Source organism: Charadrius vociferus, unplaced genomic scaffold (assembly GCF_000708025.1).
Source record: "Charadrius vociferus isolate BGI_N301 unplaced genomic scaffold, ASM70802v2 scaffold263, whole genome shotgun sequence".
Classification (NCBI taxonomy): Eukaryota; Metazoa; Chordata; class Aves; order Charadriiformes; family Charadriidae; genus Charadrius; species Charadrius vociferus.
This window is the reverse complement of record NW_009647769.1, coordinates 758,156-767,326: the sequence shown is the minus strand read 5'-3', so window position 1 is coordinate 767,326 and position 9,171 is coordinate 758,156.

Sequence of the window (9,171 nt, the reverse complement as noted above, 5' to 3'; positions counted from 1 at the left end):
CCCCCCCCAACTCCCCAGCAGATTAAAGCAAAAACTGTTTCAGAGCTGCACAATAGGTTTGATTGTGCTCTGGAATGTGTCGCCCCGTGGAGGAGCGATGTGCTGAGTGCCGGCGTCCAGGGAGGGGTGCAAGTGGCGCCCCGAAATGGGAGCAGAGCTCCTGGCAAAAACCAGGGCAATGCTTTGCTGATATCAAGGTGCCCCTACTCCCTTGGGGACGAGTTGCATGTGTGTAATGTGCAATATTGCACTTGTGCAATAAAGTGCTCTATATTTTACTCGAAGAAAAGCTGCAGGGCTGAAGAAAAACTAGGAGGGCCAGCCCGGGTGGCAGGAAGGATCCGAGGGCTATTGGATCGAGTCATATATCGGAGAAGCTTAACTCTTGGTGTGTGGTACCTAAAGCTTGCTTTGTTTCTTTATGTACAAAAAAAAGTGGTCTTGCAACATTGAGCAGTGAGCTGGGACCCTGCAAAGAAACCGGGACATAGTGTCCAACCCAAGGGACTTCCCGTTCACCTGTTAGCTTTTTGCATAGCAGTCCCTGCCTGTCAGAGGAACTTTTTAACACCTGGCATGGTGAATTCAGATGGATATCGGCAACAGAGGAGTTTTCCATGGGAGAAGATTCTCTGAAGTGCTGGCAGTGGGCAGTGGTGGTGGAGATGCTGACCCAAGCCCAGCTCTGGCCCCATGTGGGATGGATCTTCTCTAACCAGTCTGGGCTTCTCCATCCCCCTGCACTGCCCAGCATCTCCTGCAACTACCCTGCCCTGGGCATCGCTGGGCCAGCTGAGGTTCCCCGGGGCTACCAACTCCCCGCTGCTGCGGCTGTGGCGAGGAAGCATGGCCAGCAGCTGTAAAGATGTTTCGGAGCCAGTTTCCCTCTCTTCACCCTTGCAGCCCCTGCTATTTATTCCCATTTTCCCAAGAGCAAAACGCAATGCAGACCTCCCCCAGTTCTCCTCGCAGCTGGGGCTGTGGTCCCCGCGCCACTGGCCGGGCGTGGGTGGCCCCGCTCCCACTGCCGTGCTCGAAAGCTGCGGGAGCTGCCGAGCGATGATTCATTTATGGTCCCGGGTGCTGCACCCTGTCACCCGCGAGGGAGGGGAGGGAGCAAAAGGTGACGGTATTTGTCAGCGGTGGCAGAAATAGCCACGTTTCAGATTTCACTGGGGAAGTGGGGAGGCAGGGAGGGAGACGAAGACCAATGTGGTGCTCAGCCCTGTTCCCAGGCCTGCCTCGCAGCCAGCAGGGAAAAGCAGCACCCCAGTTTTCCTTACAGGCAAGCATTTGCCTGCCTAAATTTGCCTGAGAGCATCCCCAGCATTTGCATTGTGGAGATCAGCAAGAGATGAGGATGCAAACTCCCTGTCCCCTCAATGCGTTACAGACCAGCTCACCCTGGGGACAGCTGAGATGACTTTCTGGGGTCAAGGGGCTCCCAAAGAGGCACTCATGCTTTCCCGCCCTCCATGCCACCGCAGCCGCTGGGCTCCACTTGACCAGCAGCCACACTGGAGAATTATTCTTATTTTTCTGCTGGCAAAGGAGTTTTGCCTGTTCAAGGGCTGGAGTCTGCCCAGATGCTTGCCACTGGCAAGGGATGTTGCTCCCGGCACAGGAGATGCTCTGCAAAGCTGGGCAGTTTTCAAAGATAAGGGATAATCTTATCTTTAGTGCTGATTTTTAAATAGAATGAATCCTGATGCTCAGCACGCTGCGGCCACCTTGGATAAGGGAAAAGGTGCAAACAAAACAGCCGCCTGGATTTAAGGGCAAAGCTGTGAGCTTGTTCCTCGGGTTAGCGATTACCCTCTGAAATCAATGGGATTGCTCAAGCAAATTGCCGTTTTGGATATAAGGCGACTTTACGGTGAACTCGCCCTAAGCCTCCCTGGTGAGGGGATGTTTGCTCAGTGCTTTCCGAGGGGAAAAATGGAACTGGAGGCACATACCAACAGCTGTTCCTGAAAAACCTCCCAGTCCCTTAGACCAGGGTTTATTCCATTATTATATATATGAGGTGCAATAGCCATAACACAGCAGCAAATGCAAAATTGTTCTGTAAAACTGGATTTTATAAACTCACAAGCTATAAGACAAAACCGGGGAAAATAAGATGAGAAAGGGGAAAATAAAATAAAATATAAGGAATACTTCAAGTTTAGTCCAATTTTAAGATTAAAATGAACATTTCAGCAGTGTTGCTCTCAATATGATGAGCGGCTGTGTTTTGCTCAAAAAGGTCCTGTGATCATTGAGTTAAAAACTCCGGGAAACATTGCTCTCATGAAATTATTGGAAGTCACTTTTTTTTTTTTTTTTCCCTCGCTTCTCTCTTGAAAGCAACTTAATATTGCAATTTTTTGAAAAAGGTTGTTTGAGCACAGTCGCAAGATATACAGGCCTGAGTGTGGCAGTGCTATATCAGATTGGCAGCGATGCTGAGTGGCAATATCCAGACCTGGATTGTGGCAGTATTGTGAGGGTGTAAATTCAAGTTTCTGATTGCTCCAAACTCCGAAGCAGCAGCCAGGCGCGGGAAAGGTTGGCTGCCTAAATTCAGGGCTGCTGTCAAATTGGTTCCTCTGTAATTTCCAGCCTTATGATTTACTAACCGGAGTGACGGAGAGGGATGAAGGCTGCCTAAAGCCACTCAAGGCACCCTCGTGGCTGGTGGGGCTGCCGTGGGTCCTGCTGGGATGCAGCGGGGAGTAGAGGGGCTTCCCGGGGCTCTGCAGAGGCCAACCATCCTACCCGCTGTTAATTTTCCACTTCTCCCTTTCCCAGACCTGAAACGTCTCCTGCTCCTTTGTAAAGTATCTTCTGCAGATGTTTTAAAAGCCAGCTTTCCTGCCAGGGGGGCTGCTCGGCTTCTCTCCTCCCCCTCCACAGAGAAAAGACCCTAATCTGAGGGGCATTTGCGAGTGTGAGAAATGAAGCCAAGGCTTCTTTCCCAACCTAATGAATTTTAAAGATTTGGTGAAGCAAGCTTGGCGGTCTCTCCAGGTTCCTGCTGTGCCTCTCCTGCTTGCCCAGAGCCCAGTGCTGTGGTTGTCACTCACTCACAGAAGCTCTGGAAGCCTGGCCCTGTGTGTTGACTTCCAGAGGAGCTTTGCCATGAACGTTGTTGCTCCCAGCATCAATCCCATTGCGAGACAAGCCTGATACCCTTGTTCGGGATGTCAGGCTGGAGCCCCCACACTGTGGGGTTCCTGCTGGAGGACATTTTGTGGCTGTGCGTCTGCCAAGGAGAGATGTTGGAGGGGATGTGCCTTCTTCCAGGCTGCATCCACTCTCCAGGTACGTGTGTGCTATATAATATGTAGGTTTGGTTTGAGCATAACCGCCACCCAAGGCAGTTTTTCTGCAGTGTGATGATAATAGGACTGACCAAAACTGTAGCTAAACCACCCAACCCTGATGTTTTGCTGCTGAGAACCAAGGGGCTGCGGATGGCTGCCTTTCCAAAACCTCACCCTGCTCTGGGTTGTGCAGCAGTCCGTTTTCTGCATAGAAAAGCGATGGTAAAGAGGGGAGGGGAGCAGGCCTTGAAGGGGCAGATTTTAGTTCAGCACCGGGCAGCAAGCAAGGTGGGCTTGGGTGGGCTGATGCCCGTCCCGCAGTCCCCCGGTCCCCAAGGGACAGCGTACCCAGCTGCACACACACCGGCTCCCATGGCTCCTCAAGCCCTGGATTTCACAAAATTGTAAAAGAAACTTGGGTTTCTGTCTCAGCAGTGGCATTATTTGGAGGTTGGTTCCCAATTCTTCATGGCAATTAGCAATAACTTTCACAGCTTTCACCTGTCTTATCATCACCGCTGAAGTGTTTCAGACATACCTCGGCCTGGGGGGAATTCCACATCCCTCCCTGAGCCATCCCCAGGTTTCCTTTGGTTGCCAAAGTGCTGTGTTGGTAACAGGAGCAGGCTTGAGCATGGCCAAGGAGGCCAAAGCTGGAGCTAGTGCCTGGTCAGGGGGGCTATGGGGGCTGTCCCAGCTCCTCTCTGGGATCTCCAGTGCCTTGAGACCCAGTAGCATCACCGAGGGGTGAGCGCTGCAGTTTTCCCTCTCACCCAGCCCTGGGAAAAGCACTGGGGTCTTTTAATCAGATCTTCTCCCTCCTTCCACCACGTGGAAATGGGGAAGGAAAAACCTGTGCCCTCCCCCTCCCCCCGGCCCTGGCCGGAAAGGGGAAGAGGAGCTGTATTTACTTTCCACTGCCTTGTAGCTGGAAGGAGAAGGAGAAAAGAGGATGTGGAAAAGGAGAAAGGAGAGGTTCTGGGCATGGGATGACCCCAATTGATGACCACACTGGGGTCCGCTGAAACCTGAAATGGGCACACAAGGTAAGCAGTCTGCGGTGTGGCACCCCCACTCGTAGAGAAAACATTTACAGAGTTGTACAGTAACAGTACAGGGCAAACTGGGAAGGCAACCCAGAGAAAAATCTGTCCCTTCTGTGGTTGTGTCAGGAGTGTTGCTGGATGTTATTTATAACATTTAATTATTATTATTTTTACTTGTCCCACTTCTTCCCAGCCAGAGAAGGTCACTCGAGCCATTGCTCAGGAAAGAAAATGGTGTTAAGCTGGTAAAAAAGAGCAAAAATCCTGTTTTGTTTCGGTTTGGTTTTTTTTTGTTTTTTTTTTTTCTTTTCATAATTTTGCCATTGTCACTTTGGTGGGCACTGAGATTTCCTACACACCTGGCCTGAACGAGAGCTGAGCGTGGCCGTTAAAAAGGCGAGGAAGGGCGGAGCGGTACAGAGATATGGAGGTGAGTCTGGGCTAATGCTTGCCAAATAAAACACAATAAAAAAAAAAATTAAAACAATTTCTGGGCGACAAGCACCATGGGTATGTGCCAGGCTGGTGGGCACTGGGGCTGCGGGAGCGGGCAGGCAGCCAGGAGAGGGGAAAGCTGGCAGAGGGAGCGCGGCCCCTGCCTATTTGTCTGTAACGCCTGGAGCAGGGTGAGAGCCTCTTGGAGAAGGGACAACAGCCCTTCCACCCAGATGGGATGGGGTCTGGGCACCAGATGGCCCATGCTGGTCCCGGAGAAGGTCACTTGTGGCAGCAGGTCTGGAAGCAGCTCTAGGGGTTATGGCCGTGGCTTGCCTCTGCGGTGTGTGGGAGCGGTCACGGGCGCTGAAAGAGCACCCCACGCGTCCGACGTGTGTGTGGGCTGGGGTTGCCGGCATCTTGTACCCGAGCTGGGAGAAGTTGTTACTGCTGCAAAAGGAGGCAGAATGAGGCATAAAATGTGAAACATGGGAAGTTTCCCCTATTTTATTTTTTTTTCTCTCCCTATACTTAAGAAAAGAGGAGCTGAGGGGCTTAGGACCTTCCACTAGCATTTACCTTGGGCAGTTGGCTCCAAACCTGCCCTATTTTGAGCACAAACTCCCTGCTTTGCAGGTGTAACAGTGCCCCGTGGGACGAGCAGTGCCTCCTCTGCCCCAGCAGTGTGACCCTGCCCAGGAGTAAATGACTGCAGCGGCTGTCAAGTAACTACAATAAAAATTAAATGTTGCTCTTAAGACACCTTTCCTCACTCCAATTCTCATAATTAGGCCAGATAAAACAGCTACTAATTTGAATAGTTTCTGTGGCTCCCCTCAGACAGCCTTTGCAGCAGCAGTCCCTGATTTTAATTGGGCTATGGAAAGACATTACCCTTTTCTGAACCATTTGCTAGACCTGCTCACCCCCACAAACGGTGGCACATGATTTTACTGCACCGAAGCCAAACATAACAAATCAACAAATAACTCGTGGTATCTGATAATCCAGGTGACGTAGGTGAATAATTGCCTAGAAACTTACAGGAAGACACTCGACTGCTGTGGGTTTTTTTTTTTTCTTTCAATGGTGACAAATGAACTGTGAGCACCAGGTTGCGTGCTTTGGCTTTTTGCAGGAATGGAGATAAAGATTTGAGTCCAGCACATTGAGGGCTAAATCAGTTCAAAGGTCCCTGACGAGGGTTTGTCTCTGGGGAAAGTGCTTCACTCCCCGTTAAAACAGTCCTACACAGAGGTAGCTATGCTGTGCCAAGGTGCGCTTGCTGCAGGGTAAGGCTGTCCATTCCATCCCATGCCACCCTAGAGCTCCTGGATCCCCCATGTGAACAAGACCCATCGTTCATGGATCATGAAGTCAGAGTGAGGCAACAGAACCCCCTAACCCAATATCATGTGCAGCATGAGCCAGGTGGCTTATTAATTTCAACTAGAGCATCTTTTTTTTTTTTTTTTTTTTTTTCCAGAAAAACCAAGCAAACAAGCCAAACATTTGGGACTTAATAATTTCCAGCAGTGGAGTATCCACAGCATCACCAGGTAAGTTGTTCCAGCGGTTAATTATGCTGATGAAGTCAATGGAGTTACTGTAAACTCAAGTAATACCAGTGTGACTGAATACCAAATTTGGCCTAGTTACCCGAAAGGAGCAGCACTTTGAAGTCTCTGTATGTCTTTAAATAAAATTATTCTCCAGCAGAAGATACGGAAATGCAAGACTTTTCCTCTAAAGCATACCACAGCAGTCAATCGGTCTCCAGTATACTGCTGGAATATTAATACCAAATCCAAACTGCACCCATGTTTAAGACAGTTAATTGGGCTTGTTTTATACATAAGTCTGCCTGTCGTCGTTAGGGCTTTATTGCTGCTGGCTGTGATAACATTTTTATCTGTTAACTTCCAAGCTGCTACGACTAACACCAGCTACTCACGAAATGAGTCAGCTAACTTTCCTTTTAACCGTTTGTTCTGCTCCCTGAAGGTGTTATGAATGTTGTGGTATGACAAGCTGGTCGACACTCATTCCTTTAAAGCTTAGGTAGCAATTTTATTGTCACAATAGGCTTTCTAAAAAATGGGGTCAGAGTTTTGCAGCAGCTGGGCAAGAAATAGTTCCCGCTTCAGTGCGAAGACCTGAGAGAAAACAATTGTTTTGATTTATTTAAAAAGCATTTTATGATGGAAATTGGTGTTAAAAGATCCAGATTTTTGCTCCCACAGGAACAATTCTTACAGGCTATCTGAATTATCCATAAACCGCCATGACAGATTTATACTTAAACTGGCTTATAGAGAAATACGCTGCAAACCGCTGCAACAAATCATTACTAATCACAATCAATGGGAATGATTAAAGCTCTGAAATCTGTCCTGACATTGCATTCATGAGTGAGAAATTGTATGCAGATGGCACTGCAGTTCTCAGTCTCAGACAGACGTTGTGCCTCTCGTCCCCCCTCTCACCCAACGCGCTGGAAGGTTTTCCCTTGAGCTGATGTCACGATAAGTGGCTTCTCCATCCCAAGTGAAATTTCCATGGGAGGACTGGGGACATTTATCCCAGAGAAAAACCAAATGCCACAGTGTGTTATGCCCTGAAAAGAGGTTAACCCCTGTAGACTCGCCACACCCTTACTCAGGTGAAATATTTTCATGCTAGCTAACTTATCTTTTCACATGTAAAATGTCTGTGGTATTCTTCTTAACTTCCTGTGCCTAACTGCTGGTGCTATGGTTGCTATACATGGCCAAGAAGCTACGCTTTCCCACCCCAGATGTGAAGAGAGAGCTCCAGCATATATTCATCTCTTTTTGCATACTTCACAGAAATATTTTGAAGCTGAAGAATTCTCTCGGGTTATGTTTGTTCAGTGTTTTCAATAACCTCCTGTGAAAATGCTCACAAAGGATTATTCTTCTTTCTGGTCTGCGATGATTTACTTATTCCTCCAACTCAATGTTTGCTTCATCCTTATTATAAGGGCCATAAAACCATGGCACCGAAATGCATCATTTCCAGAGGCCGCTTGCTGTCTTTGCTGAGAGAAAATGAGGAATCACACCCCTGAGGATGCTTCCTGGATGGAGGACGGAGCCTGCTCTCCTGGGGCTGCAGAGCGGGGCGACAAGATGTGGCTGTGCCAGAAGCCCACTGTTACCAGCACTGGACAGGAGCAGAGGGTGATGGATGCCCCCGGGGTATGTTCATGGCTTACAGCATCTGAGGATGGCTCCATAAAATGTAATCCTTAGTCCATGTCCTCAGGAGCCCAGAAAGTCTGACGTAGCTGGTAGGGTGTGGGTGAATCTGAGACCTTTGAAGACAAAAGAGGATGACAGTTCTTCCATGCCTACTGTGCTGGAGTGAACACGGCCTGCGTGGCAGAAGCCTTTTATAATGTCCCTGTGTTTTATCCTCACCCAAACCACCCAAAATAAAATATAAAAAAAGCCCAGATTACCCAGTGCCCACGGGCCTGAGCTCCCTGGGAGACAGATGTGAATAGCCCGTTCCAGCCGGGAGGCAGAAGATGTGCCTACAGGCATTGGTGCAAGCACCTGGGAGAGCCGTGGAGTCACTGAGTGGTGAATACCCGTTTATCATGTTCTGGGATCCTTCCCCACATACACCCACTTTATACACCTCATTCCTGTTTAGAGGGGAGATTATCTCAGCCCATAAACACCCCTTTAGGGAGATAGCTTTGTGCAGCTCTCCTCTGCGTGGCAGGGGTAATGGTGAGGATGCACAATGTAAGGAAACCTGTGCACCACAGGACTTGTCCTCCAGGCTGCTCTGCTGCTGAGTGCCCTTTTCAGGACATCTCCTCCAGCCTCTGTGCAGCAATAAACCGTGTCCATGCTGCATCACAGAATCACAGAATCACAGAATCACAGAACGGTTAGGGTTGGAAGGGACCTCTGGAGATCATCTAGTCCAACCCTCCTGCCAGAGCAGGGTCACCTACAGCACGTTACACAGGACAGCGTCCAGGCGGGTTTTGAATGTCTCCAGAGTGGGAGACTCCACCACCTCTCTGGGCAGCCTGTTCCAGTGCTCCACTACCCTCAAAGTAAAGAAGTTCCTTCTCATGTTAAGATGGAACTTCCTATGTTCAAGTTTATGCCCATTACCCCTCGTCCTATCACTGGGCGCCACTGAAAAAAGACTGCTCCCATCCCCCTGGCATCCTCCCATTAAGTATTTGTATGTATTAATAAGATCCCCCCTCAATCTTCTTTTCTCTAGACTAAAGAGACCCAAGTCCCTCAGCCTTTCCTCATAAGAAAGGTGCTCCAGTCCCCTAATCATCTTTGTTGCCCTTTGCTGGACCCTCTCCAGCAGTTCCCTGTCTTTCT